Genomic DNA, 19,909 nt, shown 5'->3' with positions numbered 1-19,909 from the left:
AGTGGACAGTTTGGACAGCACTGCCAAGAAAAGTCAGTAGGGACTGCTATGTTAAATCTAATACGAATGATTACGGAAGGTTGTAACATTTCAAATGACAGCACAGTTAATGATAAGAGGAGTGCAGCTTTGTCAGTCTCACAGCTTGTTTGGTATCATACCAGTAAGTGTACGAAGGCAAATCCTAAAGGAAACATCCGCCACAAAAAAGATAATGAAACTCCGCTACCTCTTTATATTGGATTAATGGCGCTTGCTGAAACTCGAAAATGGGAATTAGTTGACAAACTGCACAAATTGGGCGTATGCGTGTCATATGAACGTGTTCAAGAGGTATCAGCAACAGTGACTACCAAACAATATAAGCAATTCTGCAATTACAGGGTTGTGTGTTCAACAGACCTTCAACTCACTACTTTCACTTTTGCTGCACTTTACAATATTGATCATAATTCCTCGTCATCTTCATCCACTCAGTCATGCCACAGAACATCCATATCTCTGATACAGAGAAAATCAGATGCACAGGGTATATCATTCTTCTTACAAATTGAAAATAATGAGTGGACTAAGAAATGTTCTTCATCCCTACCAGAGTGGTATTTGCAGTTACCATGTATAACGACAAAAAACTGCTAAAAGTACCTGTAATTAATATCAATGCATTCCAGCCTCCTCCTATTCATAATGAACCTATGTCAAACCAATGGCTGCATTCTCCTTCTGCTCCCGTTTCCGCTGCCCAGCTGCCCCACTCTCCCCGACCTCTACTTAATGAAGTTTGCTGCGGGTCGAAGTCAAGCTAAACCCTCCTGGGTCCCTGCTCTCCAGCGTTCAGCTTCGTGGATCAATCGGGCAGTGTGACAGGGAGAAGGTTTTTGGTACAGTAAATGGGTGCACTGCCTGTTCATGCGCATACAGTACAAAGTGGTACAGATTTTCAGGTGCTATTCGGCGAGTGGACAAACCTAAACCACTCATGTGAGTAAAGAACTACTACTAACAAGTAAGAGGTTTGCCGAAGCACTCTGGTAAGTAATTACGGTTGTACAATGACAATATAACAACACATTCAAGAACACCAAATTGACAGAAGTAACCAAAGTTCCACAAGATGAGTAAATCTTGGATTCTTTAATGAAGATTACAGCCAGCCGACACGTGTTTCATCGCCTTCGCGATTCCTCAGGGCTGAAATAAACAAATAAGTAGCATCTAGCATATTCTTTGAACAGTTAGATTTTTCATGCCAGACCATGCTGTCTGACCAAAGTAAATATACAGTAGATGCTGCCTCCAGCTGTGGATATACAGTGAATTGTTCAACTCATTTCACTAGTGCCACCACAACACATCCGTGTCGAATAGGGTGTCTATGATCGTTATTATATATAGACGTGAGTATACGTGATAGTGATTGTGATGGGTTTATGTGAGTGGAACAGGTAACTCAATCAAAGTGCTCGGCGATCTCCCATGACACAATATTGACAAGACCCTGTAGCGCAGTGGAAGTGTCCTGATCGTGTGCGGCTCTTACATACTGCATGCCAAACTTGTGATATGGTGCAAACATGTGTCAAAGAGAAGGCATACCTAGATGGCCGTATCGACATCAGAAGGTCTGTAAAATTATAGAGAGGGAGGAAAAATCGGAAAATTCTCATCACTAACCGCACTAAAGTAACTTAGGGCAAGACGTCACCACAATGAGACTGTCTCTTAGAAAACTAATTCTGTCTGCTCACCGCTTAGCTGGTGATAATTCCGACCCAGCCGGGCCTTCCAGTATGGGCACTGAATCAAGTGCGTCCAACAGCGGCGGAAGTCAAGCTAAACCCTCCTGGGTCCCTGCTCTCCAGCGTTCAGCTTCGTGGATCAATCGGGCAGTGCTCTGCCTCTACCCCCGCTGCAGCCCGCTGTAGACCACAGTTCTAGCCCATGGTTCTCCCCTGGACTGCACCTACCTCCAGCCATCAGTTTTCTTTTATTCTCTCAACCAGCTTCTAGCTTGGTTAATTTCATATTTTTTTAAAGTTTTAAAGAGGGCTTCTCCTTCTTGCTGACTGCCTTACTCCTGTGCAGTCTTCAGCCATCTGTCTCCCACAGCTTTCCGCAGCCCCTGTAGCCCCTCCAGCTCCTGCATTCTCCTTCCCGCTCCGCCGCCCAGCTGCCCCGCCCTCCCCGACCTCTATTTATTGAGGACTGCTGCGTGGCTGCGTGCAGAGGGTGAGCCACCGGAGTGCCAAAGGCAAGCCCGTCTTCGCCCGTCCGTGACCAGTGACAGGGGGCCTGGATCTCTGACCCTCCACCAATACAACCCAGCTGCCCTCCTCCCACTCAACCCCGGAAGAAACATCAACTGCCAGCTGTCAACGCCGAACACTACCCACAGCCAATTCTCCTGCCGATACCGCTGACATTCCTTTACCATCCACAGCACCCCCAAAACCTCCTCACCCACGCCTGCACCAAAGAAGCCCAGAAATGCTTCCTCCTCAACGTACACTCCCTGCACAGACACACCTTTGAGATCTGGGACCTTCTTGACACCCTCTCGCCAACAACGCCTTCTTCACAAAAATCTGGACAGACGCAGCATCTGCCCCCCACATCGCCACCACCATTCCTGATGGCTACAAGATCCAGAGGAAGGACCACCCCCACCGCCCAAGAGGAGGACTCACCATCGCGCACAAGAACTCCCTCTGACTCCACACTTCCAGCACGAGCGACTCCTTCTCCAACACTGAACACCTCCACTTCCAGGTCCAGACCAGCCCTAGAACCACGATGCGCAGCACCCTCACATATAGACCCCCTGGGCCCCACACCCCTTCACCGTCACCATTGTCAACCTCATCGCACCCCACGCCATCACCTCCATGGACTACATATTCATCGCAGCCCCTCTGGACAGACTACAACTGCGTACACTTCTCTTTCAACACCACCACCGCACAAGCCTGCCCCGTGGCCTCCACGAAGGAACTGGAGCATGGTCACAGAAGAGTACCTCAACTCTACCCTTGTCCACGACCCCCCTCCACCACAACCAACACCAACTCTGCAGCCATGGAACTCCACTGCTGGATCACCAACTGCGCGGACAAGCTCGCCCCCCTCCGCCGCACCGACAGACAACGCCCGCTAAAGGGCTGCCTGTTTTACCACCGGCCTCCAAGAAGCCAGATGCGCCTGCAGACGACTCGAGAAACGATGGAGAAGCAGCAGAACCACCGAAGACCAGTCGCCTACAAGCATGCCACGACAGAATACCACCAACTAATTAGATCCACCAAGAGAACCTTCATCAGGAACAAAATCCTCACCAACGCCAGCAATTGAAAGGAACTCTTCAATATCATCCAGCAATTCACCAAACCCCCTCTCCAGCAAATCCACACACATCACAAAATTCCAGGACCTCTGCACCAAGCTCGGCTCCTTCTTCCACCTGACGATTAAGGCCCTCTATGACAACTTCAGCGAACAGACCCCTGAAACCACCCTTCCCTCCAGCAATGACAGCCAGCCCACCATCACCAGCTGGACACTGGTCACCACCGAAGACACCACCAGGATCATGAAGAGCACCCACTCAGGAGCCCCCATGGACCCGTGCCCGCTTCACATCTTCCACAGAGCCGTCGCCGCCATTGGGCCCGAACTATGCGGGACCATCAACGCCACCTTCGATTCCAGAATCTTCCCCGGCAACTGGAAGCGGGCAGAGGTCAAGCCCCCCTCCTATTAGTTGGGCTGATCCGACAGACCTGAAAAACTACCGGATCATCCCTCTCCTTTCTCTCTTCTTCCCTTCACAGCCAAAGTCACCAAGAAATTCGTCAACGCACAACTGACCACCTTCATCGAAGAGAACGCCATCCTCGACTCCTCCCAGTCTGGATTCCGCAGCAACCACAGCACCGAGACCGCCCTCCTCGCTGCCACCGATGACATCCGCATGCTACTCGACCAGGGACACACTGAGGCCCTGATCCTGCTAGACCTCTCCGCAGCCTTCAAATCCATCTCTCATCGCACTCTTGCAGCCAGACTCTATGACGCTGGTATACAGGGATCAGCCCTTTGATTGGATCTGCTCCTTTCTCACCGGCAGAACCCAATGGTTCAGACTCCCACCCTTCCTCTCCAATCCCACAGAGATAAACTGTGGAGTACCACAAGGATCATCACTCAGCCCTGCGCTCTTTAACATTTGCATGGCCCCCCTTGCCGCCATTGTCAGCCAGCACTTGCTCAGCATAGTATCCTACGCCGATGACACCAAACTCATCCTCTCCTTCACAAAAAACCCTGAAGACACCAAATTCAGCTTCCAGGAAGGAATGAAAAACCACGCAGCCGGATGAGCAACAGCTGCCTAAAACTGAACTCGGAGAAGACAGAGGTCCTTGGACCCTCCCCCACCGCTTAGGATAGCTCCTGGTGGCCCTCCGCCCTTGGAAAACCTCCCACCTCGATGGACCACGCCTGGAACCTCAGCATCATTCTTGACTCCTCCCTCACCATGACTTGCCAGATCAACACTGTCACCTCCACCTTTTTCAACTCCTTGTGCATCCTCCGCAAGACCTTCAAGTGGATCCCCCAAAGCCAGAAAGACTGTCACCCACGCCCTCATTACCAGAAGACTGGACTATGGAAACGCCCTCTACGCGGGAATCAAAAAACCCCTGCTACACAACATCCAGACCATCCAGAACTCCGCAGCCAGACTAGTCCTCGGCACCCCACGATACGAGCATATGACCCAACACCTGCGAGACCTACACTGGCTCCCTGTTGAGAAGAGAGTAACCTTCAAACTACTCACCCACGCCTACAAATCCCTCCACAACATCGGACCCAAATACCTCAATGATATAATCTCTTTCCACATACCCAAAAGGAACCTACGCTCTGCCGACCTCGCCCTGGCAACGACCCCGCACATCTGCAGAACCATAGCTGGAGGAAGAGTCTTCTCCTACGTCATGTCCAAAGCCTGAAACGAGCTCCGAGCCTTCATCAGACGCTGCCCTACCTTGCACCCTTTCAGGAAGAGCCTCAAGACCTGGCTGTTCGGCTGACCTGGAGCTTCACCCACCCATAGCGCCTTGAGTCCCTCACAGGTGAGTAGCGTGCTTAAAATCTCCTGATTGATTGATTGATTGATTGATTACCTTTATTAAATGAGTCAAGAAATTCTCCGTCTATGGTACACCACTACTTTGATATAATAAAGTGTACACTGGCGACAATTAATCCTAATCAGACTCCTGTCCGTGATCAATCAGTCTGTACAACAGCTAAACAACTACCGTTGTTACTTCCAGAATTGTATGGGGAAGACAAAATGGTAGTCATGATGGGAGCATTACACAATGAAATGTCATTCCTTGAAGTTTTTGGAGATTGGCTTGAGGGTAGTGGCTGAGCTGGTATTTAATTTGAAGCCAATGTTAACAGTTAGAGTAAAGTTGGAAAAAGTCTAAAAGGGTCTCATGTAAAATTATCCCACTACATACACGAAGTTAGTATTGTATCACTGTATATACTTTTGAAGAAGGCTTATGATGTATCTATTGATGGGCAAATATCCACGAAAGAATGGATTACATGAAGAGTTGCACAGTGTGTTAATTTCAAATATTGGTATATTACACTTCAACTCAAACTACTGCTGTTCCAATTTCTTGATACAATTCAATCAGCAAATTTTGAGAAGTTTATTGTAACCAAGCAAAAGATTTTTTCTTGGATGTTTGCTATGGACCACATCTACTATGCCACGTGGATGCCAGTGTTCATTAAAATGGCATGAGAAATAACAACCAAGGCACTTTAACCAACCAACTGTTTTTATCACAATAGAATAATCATATAAAACGAAATAGTGTGAGTAGGTCTAATTAAAATATTTTCATTATAAAGTATATAAACAAAGAGGAGTCAATCATACAGAATATATAATTCAAATCTTAAAATCATGAACAAAATATTTTATAACAAATTAATAGAGACATAAAAAACTATCAGTGCTATACAATATATAAACAAAGAGAATTAATCATATAAATTATATAATACAATTCATGAAGTTAAAAACAAATTATTTATCAACAAATTAATAAAATGCATGAAAAGACAATCAGTACATAAAAAAGACATATAATCATAATTTAAAAAGTGGCATAAAGGAATAATTCTCTACGCGCGTTTCGGCGACCAGCGCCTTCTTCTGGAGTAGCCACGTATGTCCTAAATGTAAAGAAAAAAAAGGGAATACAAAAAACAATTCTAAACAAAGACAATATCACAGATTTTTGATTTTATAATAATCAGTATCGTTTCAATTAAAAAGAAAAATTACAATGCCGTACATGACCTACAACATCAAAACTATTTCCCATTTACAAGACAATTTAAGAACTTTACATTTCAAAAGTGTGCCCTAATATAGGGCCTTCATTTCTCTGTGCATTTCAAAGGGACTGCATACCAGCTGTCAAAAAATGGGAATTAGATATCAAAAAATGGAAGAGGAAAGGCCTAAATAATTTGTGATCAGCGATGATGAACAGTTTCATTAGATCAGAGACGAAGGACACTGATAGAATTGAACTGTGTCAAATCCAAGAAATGGAGTCATGATTTACCTACGAAAGTTATAACATTTAATTGTTTCCCCTTTCATAATGGCTGTCTACATCAGCATTGATTAAAAATATTCGATTTTTACAGTCTAAGAGGGCATCTCACATTAGAGTGATTGAAAAACCTATCACGACTTATTTTAATTTATATTGTTTGCAAATATTATACTTACACTCTTTGAATGAGCACAGCGAATTGAGATAATTGCTAATTGATGGTAGCCGGATAAAAAGCTGAAAAGAAGGACCATAATGTAAATAATGTAAATTTGATGTTTATACGTTATAGATCTTGCTATTATGGATCTTACCAACGATGAAATTCACAATAATGAATATTTATATAGCTATTAGTTGAATTTTGACAATTCAGTAATTCGAAAAAATATATACACCGTCCCTTATGAATTGTACTCAGATCGTTTGTAAATATATTTCTCTTGTTTATAAATTAGGAGTATCTATCAGAAGAGTACAGGAAAGTACAAATGCTTTAAACATATAACTTAAATATTCAACTAATAGCTATATAAATATTTGATCCAAGATCCATGTGAATTTCATTATTGTGAATTTCATCGTTGGTAAGATCCATAATAGCAAGATCTATAACGTATAAACATCAAATCTACATTATTTACATTATGGTCCTTCTTTTCAGCTTTTTATCCGGCTACCATCAATTAGCAATTATCTCAATTCGCTGTGCTCATTCAAAGAGTGTAAGTATAATATTTGCAAACAATATAAATTAAAATAAGTCATGATAGGTTTTTCAATCACTCTAATGTGAGATGCCCTCTTAGACTGTAAAAATCGAATATTTTTAATCAATGCTGATGTAGACAGCCATTATGAAAGGGGAAACAATTAAATGTTATAACTTTCGTAGGTAAATCATGACTCCATTTCTTGGATTTGACACAGTTCAAATCTATCAGTGTCCTTCGTCTCTGATATAATGAAACTGTTCATCATCGTTGATCACAAATTATTTAGGCCTTTCCCCTTCCATTTTTTTATATCTAATTTCCATTTTTTGACAGCTGGTATGCAGTCCCTTTGAAATGCACAGAGAAATGAAGGCCCTATATTAGGGCACACTTTTGAAATGTAAAGTTCTTAAATTATCTTGCAAATGTGAAATAGTTTTGATGTTGTAGGTCATGTACGGCATTGTAATTTTTCTTTTTAATTGAAACGATACTGAATATTATGAAATCAAAAATCCGTGATATTGTCTTTGTTTAGAATTGTTTTTTGTATTCCCTTTTTTTTCTTTACATTTAGGACATACGTGGCTACTCCAGAAGAAGGCGCTGGTCGCCGAAACGCGTGTAGAGAATTATTCCTTTATGCCACTTTTTAAATTATGATTATATGTCTTTTTTATGTATTGATTGTCTTTTCATGCATTTTATTAATTTGTTGATAAATAATTTGTTTTTAACTTCATGAATTGTATTATATAATTCATATGATTAATTCTATTTGTTTATATATTGTATAGCACTGATTGTTTTTTATGTCTCTATTAATTTGTTATAAAATATTTTGTTCATGATTTTAAGATTTGAATTATATATCCTGTATGATTGACTCCTCTTTGTTTATATACTTTATAATAAAAATATTTTAATTAGACCTACTCACACTATTTCATTTTATATGATTATTCTATTGTGATAAAAACAGTTGGTTGGTTAAAGTGCCTTGGTTGTTATTTCTCATGCTATCTATCCCTGACCATGGACTTGTAATATTTACTTTCTCAGGGGGTCCTAGATATATACACATTAGTGTTCATTAAAATGCCTTTCCAGATGTTTATGAGGAATTTTCAAATGGATATTAAGGTGCTTGTAAAAGTGGTAGACGTTATTCCTGCATATCTCATGATCAGATGCATGAGCAGTGAAACAAGGATATAAAATCAGACAGGGAGGCAGTTGATGAAATGGATTGTGTCTGGACCTCTAATTGCCAACTTACCCTAACAATTTGATTAAGAAATTGGATTCAGTGAAAACTAAAATAACTATGTTCACCATGAAAACAGCATCTTTTGCAACACTCGATTTGTTAATGATGTTTAGGAACTTACATAAGTGTTTTCGCATGATAACAGAAATCCTTATGCCTGTGGTATTGGCGAAAATCTAATGAATATTGTGTCCAACCTAATCATGAGTGATAATGCAAATAAATCTGTGTGCATTCCTAACGACATGGGAAGAACTCAATATGGAACGTTTGTTTAAGAACGCCTGGTATGCTGCGAAACATCTACTTTTGAACCTATCCCTAGAAACAAGCTATATTTATTTCATAAGATAGTTCCAAAATCAGTGAACCACAAAGTATCAATCTTAAAAAGCGACTGCTCACTTTTCACTAGACTGTATCTTGTGTGCCAAGATAGAGAAAGAGATTTAAAAGATTTTTTTTGCCCATGAGAATCTTGGTTAACCCCCATCACTGTCTGAGGTAGGATTGCTAAGAAAAGGGATAAAGTCTGACATCATCTATTATCGGGGAAAGTTTAATGGTGCTGTAGATAACATGAATAACATTCCAGACACTGAACGTTGTGTTATTTATGATCAGCAATAATATATTTCTTAAACCCCAACAACATATGCAATTTTCAAATGTAAAGCACCTATATATTCCAGCCTGATGTAATGAACATACTTAACAAATCGAAACGAGTAGGTAGGATTGCTAAGAAAATGAACATACTTAACAAATCGATGAGTTGACATAGTATTTGACAGTTACATAGAGGGGTCTCTGAAAAAGGAAGAAATAAATAGGCACGGTTTTGGTCCATGATATTGTGTAAGAGGTTCAACAAACGTACCAAAAAACTGGGCAAATTTTCTAAAAAATTAAGATAACAAAAATGATTTGTTCTAATTCTTGCCTTCTAATTTTTTGAGTCTTGAGATACCAGAGGGTAAAATTGTAGTACTGACAAAGGAGGATAACATGGTAAATATTTGCAAAAATCTCAATGCTAGTGAAAGTGGCCAGAAGTCTATAACTATACGTACTGTTGATTCTGATGTAGCAGTCATTGCTCTTTATGCATTGAGCAGTTTAAATATTTCTAATTTGCTTTTATTGATTTTGCTATTTGGAAAAATCAAAGGGTACCGCCTATACCTGAGTGTGCTAATAAACTTGGCAAAAGTGTGTGTGATGGTATTTTATCTTTCCATGCATTTACAGGTTGCAACACTGTATCTTCATTTGCAGGTCATGGCAAGTAAACAAGTTGGGAAATGTGACAAAAGTTTCCGGCTATCAAGGAAACATTTATTGAGCTCTCTGATTGCTCACTAGATATCTCAAATAACAGTTTCAGTCAGCAATTTTTTATTAGATTATACAATAAGAACATTAAAAAAGAGTCTGTTAACGAGTGTCGAAGAATGATGGTGACCAAACTTAATTGCTCTCTAGAAAATATGCCACCAAGTGAGGTTGCTCTTTTACAACATAGCAAGAGAGCTATTGGGTTATGTGTGGTCTCAGTGTGGAAGGTGTATACTGATATACCTGATCCAGCTCAGCGGGGATGGCAGAGGGAAGATTCTGGATATGAACCTCTGTGGTCACTTTTGCCTGATGCTTCAACATTCTGCAAGGAACTTGTTAAGTGTGGATGTAAAACATTGTGTACACATGCTTGTAAATGTAAACAATTGTCTCTTCCATCTACTAATCTTTATGTTTGTGATGGACAATGCAATCAGGAGGACATGTTTTAGATGACTGACTAGAAACTAGAGCATCTTAAAGCTAGGAACTGCTTGTGTTTTCTATTGTTCATAATGCAACATACATCCAGAAACAGTGTAGGCATATTTGGCTCTACAGGAAAAAGAAAGCTTTTTTGCCTGTGGTGTCCTGATGTATGCTATCAAAAGTGCCACATTTGCAGCTCCCAGCCCCATTACTCATCCATTTGTTGCCCCACACTGTTGGCGCCAAAGGATGGCTGCCTTACCTCATTTTATGGAAGCAGCAGCCTTTCATGTACTGAGGTTAGGCAAGCTTTTTAGTTGCACTCAAATCCCTTTGCTAAAGCTGTAAATGATAAATGCTCTAGGCAACAAATATGTTACGTCTAGTTCTGGTCCAAAATAACTCTTCGAGACAGATACGAGTAGCTCTCCTACCCTCTCATTACGAGGTCCCTCGGAAATGTGACGGAACATAAATCATGTGTTTTACGGACCACTGGAATTATGAGGTCTTTGTAAAAACTGCAGATATTTTGGGTTTCACTGGAAGATTTTGGCTGTTGAATTACAATTCCACATAAAATTTTTAATTTCTGAACGGAAACCTTGGAGTGAGGCCTACGAGGATACTGCTACCCAGGGGCAGGGAATTACTGAAGCACTCATAAAGAGGCCCTAAGAGATCTACTCGGGGATGCAGAGCAGGACTCAGTTTGGTTACAACAGTTAAACATCTTTTACAAATTAGAAGTCTAAGAGAAAATAATCATCATCGTCATCATCCTATGTTTTATACACCATTTTCTATTCAGGCTTTCTAATTCTTAGCGCTGGCAATAGTAGGTGCACCTATCACAAAATGTAAGGGCATTCTGTTTATAGGCCTAGGAAGGAAGAAAGGTTGGATAAACTCTAGTTTTTTCGACTATGTGACCTGCATGTTTTACAGATATCTGAAGCTTACGAGAGCTCCATAGGCACTCTCTCACATACATTTCATTTGTTTTAAAGCACTGGTAAAGGCTGGCTTTACTAATAAGAATGTATGTCTACCCAAACAAACCCTTTATAGCAATATTAGGAATACATAATGAAAGACTGGTGGAAAAACGTAATGGCCTAGCCTATGTTATTCAGTTTGCATGCAGCTCTTTGATGACAGTTTGTACCAGTCACTGCTCTATATTAGGACTGTATCCTATGTAATGCGGTAACACAAGGATCTCTGCCACAAAAGCAGTAATGCAGTCAGCTGTCCATACAAAATACAGATTTGTGATCAGCACAGTGCGTGTTCTTTGTAGCAGGCTTATTAAACCTCTGCTACTTTATGCCTTGAGTCAAAACACTGAGCTCTCTCTCTAACAGGAACATTAATGACAAGAGTTATCTTGACATTTCTATTGCTGCCTAAAATATGGATGCAAAAGGAACTCATTGGAATGTGTTTTTAAACACAGCACCCCCCTCTCAGGTCATCGCTCCCTCCCCAGGTCAGCGCCCAGTGCAGCCGCACCAGTCACACTGCCCTAAAGCCGGCCTGCCATAGATGATGTCTTCACACTGGCTAAAAAGCATCAAACAATGTTTAATTTGGTTACTCCCCTCTTACTTAACTTGTCCCATCATGGTCACTGATATTATTTCATGCTAACTAGCTGTAACTGATGTCACTGCATGCAACGCTCATCATAGCACAATACCATGCAAGTGCAGGGAAACCCACAGGCACAGTTAGACCAATCAGACAAGATATGACACAGTGCAATCTGCCAAAACCCTCACTCAGTTCACAGAGAACAACCCACTCAAGAGGAAATGATCCCTCGCTAAAAACCAAGCATCCCAACACAACTGCTTAACCTGAAATCAAGCTGACCACACAAAATCACAAACATGCATTGCCTTATCACACAGTTATGTTACTGAATACTATAAAGCAAACCAGCACCTTAGACCAGTATGAACTGGAGCTCAAATAGATGTGTCATCAACAACATGGCATCCCTGTCCCTTGAGATGCACACCAGCATCATGATCAACTCAGCAGGATCCAAACACATCAACCTGGATGGATGCAGGCATTCAGATCAGCATCCTGATTGCACCCCGCTTCCAGTGATCCAATGGCACAACATAATTCCATGGATTGTTGCAGCCACAAAGACCAGTGTTGTGCCCCTATACTTTCAGCGTTAATGCACTGGTACCAGTAACTCACCACATAGTCGAGGATGACACTGTGAACGGTCCCTGCCTCCCGTGATGAACTGGTAATCACAAATACCTCGAGGGGCAAAACCATCCACATCAGCATACCCCTTGGTCCCAGTATTTCATTGAAACACACCCTTCCACATCACAATAACAAACTACAACACATCAGGCAGTTTGATACTTTAAACACTCAAGGCCCGATTCACAAATATTTTGCTTTGAATAGTTGTGACTTGGGGCTAGATGTAGGTAATCACAATTTACCGATTCTTAAATACCGAATTTTACAGATTCGGTATTTAAGAATCGGTAAATGTGATGTGGGTAATACATTGGTAAAATTTACCGATTCGGTAATATTCCTTATTACCGAATCGGTAATACCGATTCGGTAATGAGGAATACCTTCCCATTTATTCCTATGGGCCTGGAGGCCCATAGGAATGAATGGGAAGCCATACACTATTACCGATTCGGTAAATACCGAATCGGTAATATCGGGAGCATATTCAAGGGTGGCAGGGTGTCACATTGACACTCTGTTGCACCCCTGAATCGTGCATTATTATTATTAAAAGAAATTTGTAGGTAGCGCAACTTAACCCGTAGGCATCAAGGCGCTGGAAGATGGTAGGCTCAAAACTCAAAAATCACCCAAAGAAGGATTAGAGATAAGTTTCTTGGAAAAGCCAGGTCTTGAGCGCTTTACGGAACAGAGTGTGGGAAGAGATCACCTTCAGGTCGTTGGGGAGCGTATTCCAAAGTCTGGGTGCAAGGAAGCGGAAGGACCTTCCACCCCATCTGGCCTTGGATATAGGAAGGACAACTAGTAAGCTTTTACTGGAAGAGCGGAGTGCTCTACCAGGGGTGTAATAGGCCACAAGGGCGCGGATAGCCTCCGGGCTGGACTCATTAAGGGTTGGGTGTGTAAGGCATAAGGCCGTAAAATTTATCCTCGCCTGCATGGGGAGCCAGTGCAGCTTTTTCCTGATGGCTGTACCCGAGGAGCGTTTGGGGGCACCCACAACAAACCGGGCAGCCGCATTCTGCACAGTCTGGAGGCGCTGGACCAGACCATTGCTAATGCCAAAGTAAAGTGCATTGCAATAGTCGAGTCTGGAACCAATAAGCGCCATTACTACCTGTTTGCGTGCCTCAGGGGAAAGATAATGAATAATTTTTCTTAAGATCCTAAGAGCATTGCAGCAGGTGGACACAGTCCTACTAACCTGCTTGTCTAGCGAGAGAGTAGTGTCCAGAATGACCCCGAGGTTGCGGGCGAAAAGGGACGGCGAGGGACAGGCACCAAGGACAGAAGGCCACCATTCCATAGACCAGATCTCACTTTTGCCTCCAAAGATGAGGACCTCCGTTTTTTCCCCATTCAACTTGAGGAAGTTCTTAACCATCCATCCGGCGACCGCCTCCATACAGATTTTAAAATTGAGAGCAGTTATGCTAACAGATTGAGATACGGAGGCCATAATCTGCGTGTCGTCGGCGTAGGAAAGAACTTCTAACCCAAAAGATCTTATGAGTCTGGCGAGTGGGGCAACGTAGATATTAAAAAGCGTCGGGCTCAACGAGGAGCCCTGGGGGACCCCACACTTCACAGGCTTAATGGGTGACATATACTCGCCTAGCTTAACCCTTTGCTTCCATTGGTCTAGGAAGGATGTTAGGAGGCTGAGTGCAGAGCCCTTGACTCCCAGCTCACTGAGTCGGCTAACCAGAATGGTAGGGGACAGGGTGTCGAAAGCTGCCGTAAGGTCGAGTAACACCAGTAAGGTGGTCTGACCGGTGTCGACCCTAGACCGGATGCTGTCGACACCCACTGTAAGCGCCGACTCAGTGCTGTGAGTCCTACGAAAGCCATGCTGTGAAGGATCAAGGGCGTTGGTACTGTCAAGGAAAGCACTCAGATGAAAATTAAGATAGGCCTCCAAGAGTTTAGCAGGGGCAGGGAGGAGAGAAATGGGACGGAAGTTCTTTAGTATCCCAGGGTCTAAGGTGGGTTTTTTCAATAGTGGCTTGACAGTGGCCAGTTTCCAGGAGAGGGGATATACCCCCTCTGAAATGGCCAAATTCGTAACCTCCAACAGAGGGGGTAGAATAGTCTGTCTGCAATCTTTGAGGACCTTTAGGGGGCATGGGTCTAAAGGTGACCCGGACTTTAGCTTGTCCAACAGCGTACTGAGGTGTGTAAGAGTGATAGGGTGGAACTGGGAAAAGGAATGAGAAGGGACAGAAGCTTGAATTTCCGAACTCAAGGTTGGGGAGGTGGTAAATAAGGAGCTGGAGTTGAGAGTTTCTAGGTCTGCGTAAATGTCCGTGATCTTCTCATGGAAAAATGTGGAAATCTGATCGCACAGAACCTGAGAGGCTGTTATGGGGTCAGGAGTCTGAATAAGGGAGAGGTTGTTAACTATCTTAAACAAGTCACTCGGGGATTTGAGCAAGGACGTGAGTTTGGAGTAGTAGGCCTGTTTTTCTGTCAACACAGCGGCCTTATAACCTTTGAGAAGGGATTTGTGTTTATCCTTCTCTAAGGGGTCCAAATGTGTTCTCCAAAGCCTTTCCTGCCTCCTACATCCTTGTCTGAGAGTCCTGAGGGAATCAGAATACCATGGGGCGGAAGGTCGTTTCCTGGCGGAGTGGGCTTGCAGGGCTGGGGCAAGCAAGTTGACAGCCTCCGTCAGGATATTAGAAAGGTCAAGAGCCGCTATGTGGACATCCCCGGTAGAATGGGGTTTAAGAGTGGCCAGAAAAGGAGTGAGGGAGTCGTTGGTAATCTCCCCAAAGTTCCTCCTTAATACCCACTTGGTGTGATCAGGCCGAGGGCCGCTAGGAGGAGAAAAGGAAAAATCAAAAGGAACGGCAAAGTGGTCCGACCACGACAGGGGGAGAGGGGTACCAGTAAGGAGGCGGGAATCATTGCTAAAGACCCCGTCCAGGGTGTGCCCAGCTAGGTGGGTAGGCCCAGTCATTAGCAGCGGCAGACTGTAGGAGGATAAGGAATCCAACAGATGGGCTGTGTCAGGGGAGTTGTAGTTTTCCAAGTGGAAATTGAAGTCCCCTAGGATGGTTAAACTAGGCTCATCAATATAGGGCTCTATGATCTTAAGGAGTTCTAAACTGAATGCGGACCTAAGACCCGGGGGTCTATAGATCAATATTCCAGAGAAGGAGATCGTGGGGGAGGGGTTGAGAATGAAATGCATTGCCTGAAGGCGTTCGAGTGGGGAGGACAGATGGACAGTCCGACATTTTATGGAGCTGTGGTACAATATCCCCAAACCTCCTCCCACTCGACCCACTCTATCCATCCTGGCCAGCGAGTACCCATCGGGGATAGCATTTAACAGCTCCAGTTCGGACGAGTCCGTGGCCCATGTTTCGGTAATGAAAGCCCATGTGGGCTTTCTCTGTGAGATGAAGTCCCTGAAAGAGATGTTATTTTTGACCAGTGAATGGGAATTAATAAGAAAACCCGCATGGGCAGTGGTGGGCAACAGAGGTGTCCTAGTGAGGGGAGAGCAGCAGTTAGCCGTATCCGGTGTTTTATGCGTAGTAACTATGTCATTACAGCCACATACAAGGGTTTTTGAAAGAGTTTCAGGGGTGACGGAGTAATGGCAGGGTAGTTTAGAGGGTTTCAAAGCATGCAGGGCAGATGAGGAATATAAGGGTTCACCTGAAGCAGCATACCTGGCCCCTGGCGCTTCCTTGTCGCTGACGGGCGCAGACGGGCTCGACTCCGGCGCGAATGCGGCGCGCCCGCTCATCGCGTCCGCTGCGCGGAGTCATACCTAGATGTTTAAGTACTGGCGACTAGAGCGCCGAGCCAGGAGTGCCCCACGTAAAATGGCCGCTGCCGATTTGCGCAGCCCGGGAGCCTCTGCCCTTGAATCGGCCGAGAACCGCCCAGGGTGCATGAGAAAGGGAGATAAAATTACAATCAGCGGAGCAGAGTGCCAATTGTGAGTGGTCCGTGACACAGCAAAGTATATTTAGACTGGGAAGAGCGCCGCGATAAAATCCGCAGGCGCTTGGTGAAGGGAGGGGGAGGGAACGGACACAAAGGGTCAATGCACAGAAACAAGGTAAAATATTTTTAAAAGAAGCGCTATCTGAATAATGCCTCCCGGCTTCCGCCTCAGGAGATAAATGAGCAGCAATCTCGCGCCTGCTCTCTGTGGGCTGTTTAAGTACTGGCGACTAGAGCGCCGAGCCAGGAGTGCCCCACGTAAAATGGCCGCTGCCGATTTGCGCAGCCCGGGAGCCTCTGCCCTTGAATCGGCCGAGAACCGCCCAGGGTGCGTGAGAAAGGGAGATAAAATTACAATCAGCGGAGCAGAGTACCAATTGTGAGTGGTCCGTGACACAGCAAAGTATATTTAGACTGGGAAGAGTGCCGCGATAAAATCCGCAGGCGCTTGGTGAAGGGAGGGGGAGGGAACGGACACAAAGGGTCAATTCACAGAAACAAGGTAAAATATTTTTAAAAGAAGCGCAATCTGAATAATGCCTTCCGGCTTCCGCCTCAGGAGATAAATGAGCAGCAATCTCGCGCCTGCTCTCTGTGGGCTGTTTAAGTACTGGCGACTAGAGCGCCGAGCCAGGAGTGCCCCACGTAAAATGGCCGCTGCCGATTTGCGCAGCCCGGGAGCCTCTGCCCTTGAATCGGCCGAGAACCGCCCAGGGTGCGTGAGAAAGGGAGATAAAATTACAATCAGCGGAGCAGAGTGCCAATTGTGAGTGGTCCGTGACACAGCAAAGTATATTTAGACTGGGAATATGAACATGCATGTGTGCACATGTGGCGCACATACATACCCTAAGGGCGCATATGCCTGCCACATGGCACTGTTAAAAAACGAATAATTGCTTTTTTAACGGTATTCGGTATTTGCCACCAACTTATAGTTGGTGGTAAATAACGAATCCTTAAAGCAAAAATGCACTCACTTGAGTGCTTCCTACATAGGTTTTAAGGATTCGGTAATTTAAGGAATCGGTAAATTACCGAATCCTTATTTAGAGCTTCCTACATTGGATAGGGCTAAATACCGGTCGGTAACGGGAAAATCACCAATTTTTGGATGTTACCGACCGGTATTAAGCTACCTACATCTGGTCCTTACTCTTGTATGAATAATAGCATATTCCTGAATTTCAAGAGCAAATCTTGACTACTCCTCCCTTACTCTTTGGGGCTATTTACAAAGAAATGACGCAGAACAGCGCTCAAGCAATCTAGCAGTGCCGCACTGCATCATTTAAAAATGCAGAGATGTGGTGTTTTCACAAGAATACGGTTCATCCCCTGTGTTTTCCATTGCGCCGGTGCTAAAAAAAGCTGCCTAGCTCTGACGCAGATACCCTTGTGCCATGATGCAAGGGATGATTTTTAATGTGCAGGAAGGGACACCTTTATGCACATAAGCAATCATTAAAGGTGATTTGCTCCTTCCATATGTGCTGCAAAATACAGCGTGCATAGAAAGAGCACATCCATTGCATGCCCCTTTCATGCAAAAGTGATGCGTAAAAAGGGGCAATATTTACAAGGCCATGAAAAGCCATGCAGCGTGGCTTTTCGTGGCCTTGTATATATGGGCCAGCACACCATGCCACCGGATCGTAAAAAAAAGTGACGCTCAGATGGCACTAGGTGCGTGTAAATATGCCCGTTGGTAATCAGGAGAAAGTCAGAAGTACTACAAGAGCTCTTAATGGACGTGCACACCAGTACTCTTCCCGACTCAACATACTCCTTACTATAATCCACTAATTCACAAGGGTCTACAAGACGATCATGCAGCACAACATTTGCACAGTCCTCTGTCTCACAGAGTACCTGCAAAACATAAGTACCTGAAAAGGGCTCACACATCCTTCTAAGCAACCACAAAGAACTTCACAGCAAAACAATTTCCCAAACACTACCCAAAAAACGGTATGAAAATATTTGAACACGAACGTGCATTTTTTGTTTATATAGCAGAAGGTATCAAAACACTTTATATGGGCACCAGTTGCATTACAGACAGACACATTAATTTTATTTTTAGGCACAGGGAGATTAAGTGATTTGACCAGAATCGCAGCAGGATGTTGAACCTTGCCGAGATTCGAACTCGGTTTCAAAGTTCCAAAGTAAGTAACTCTGGCCGTTATGCCACATCCGGCCCCCCACTTAACTTAGCTTACACTAAAATTTGCAGCGCATATACTATATAGCAATAACAACCACAAACAATATGTGCGGGGGATTGAGAACCCAAATTAACACTACCACCTGGAGAGTATCCAAGAATGTTTTTAATTTTCTCTTTCTCCTCTCTTCTATGCAGTACATATGTAATGAAGCCAGAATCGGCCGTTTTTCCCTATTAAATGTAAAGGAAAATGAAAATAAAAATCTGTCACCAAGATTACATTTCCTCGTTTCCTATTGTCACAGTTTTTCACAGTATTATACTAAAATGCTTGCCAAACGGCATGGTGGAAATCACAGGGCCATTAGTCAAACTTCCACTCCTTTAAAATGTAACAATACTCATTCATAAATACAGAAGAGACAGCATAAAACGAGGGTGGATTAACGGAGTGCAAATGAGACTCGAATTTCAGTGAAAGTTGAAGCGAGATTTGGACAGAAACCCATCAGCAGGAGGATGAAAAGGACTGCTAAAATTCTCATATCACAGAGTATTTCTTTGCTTTCTATGACCTCAAGAATGATACCAAGACCAGATGCATCAAAACTACTTTTCAAATTGGAAGCCATACGACAACCAAGAGACATCTAGTGTCATCTTAAGAATTTTGTGGGCCCCGGGCAAGACATATTTTAGAGGCCCTGGGCAAAACATTTTTGAGGGCCCTGTTTGGAACAAATCTGAATTTTATTACCCATTTTATTACCCAATTCAAGTCAGCATGGTTCCAAAAAAACTGAAGTATAAGTTTCATAGCATCACAAAAAATACAGTTGAAATATGTCTTTCCCAGAACCTCAAAAATCCTTAAGAAGTCTCTGTGTATGATGTAGATGTATGCAGAAAGGGAAAGAGGATTAGAGGGGTAAATATATTAGATAGAGAGCTATCAGATAGAAAGTTCACTTTCCCAGGAGGGGGCCCCATGGAAGGTGGGAGTCCTGGGCAATTGCACACTTTGCCCACGCCTTAAAGGGTCTCTGGGGATATCCTTGAGTTGTGGCAAGGGACATACACAGATGAATCACACTGCTGCAACCAATATTCCTTCTAA

Source organism: Lissotriton helveticus, chromosome 4_1 (genome assembly GCF_964261635.1).
Source record: "Lissotriton helveticus chromosome 4_1, aLisHel1.1, whole genome shotgun sequence".
In the NCBI taxonomy this organism is placed as follows: Eukaryota; Metazoa; Chordata; class Amphibia; order Caudata; family Salamandridae; genus Lissotriton; species Lissotriton helveticus.
The sequence above is the reverse complement of the archived record's forward strand: the minus strand, read 5'-3'. Positions refer to the sequence as shown.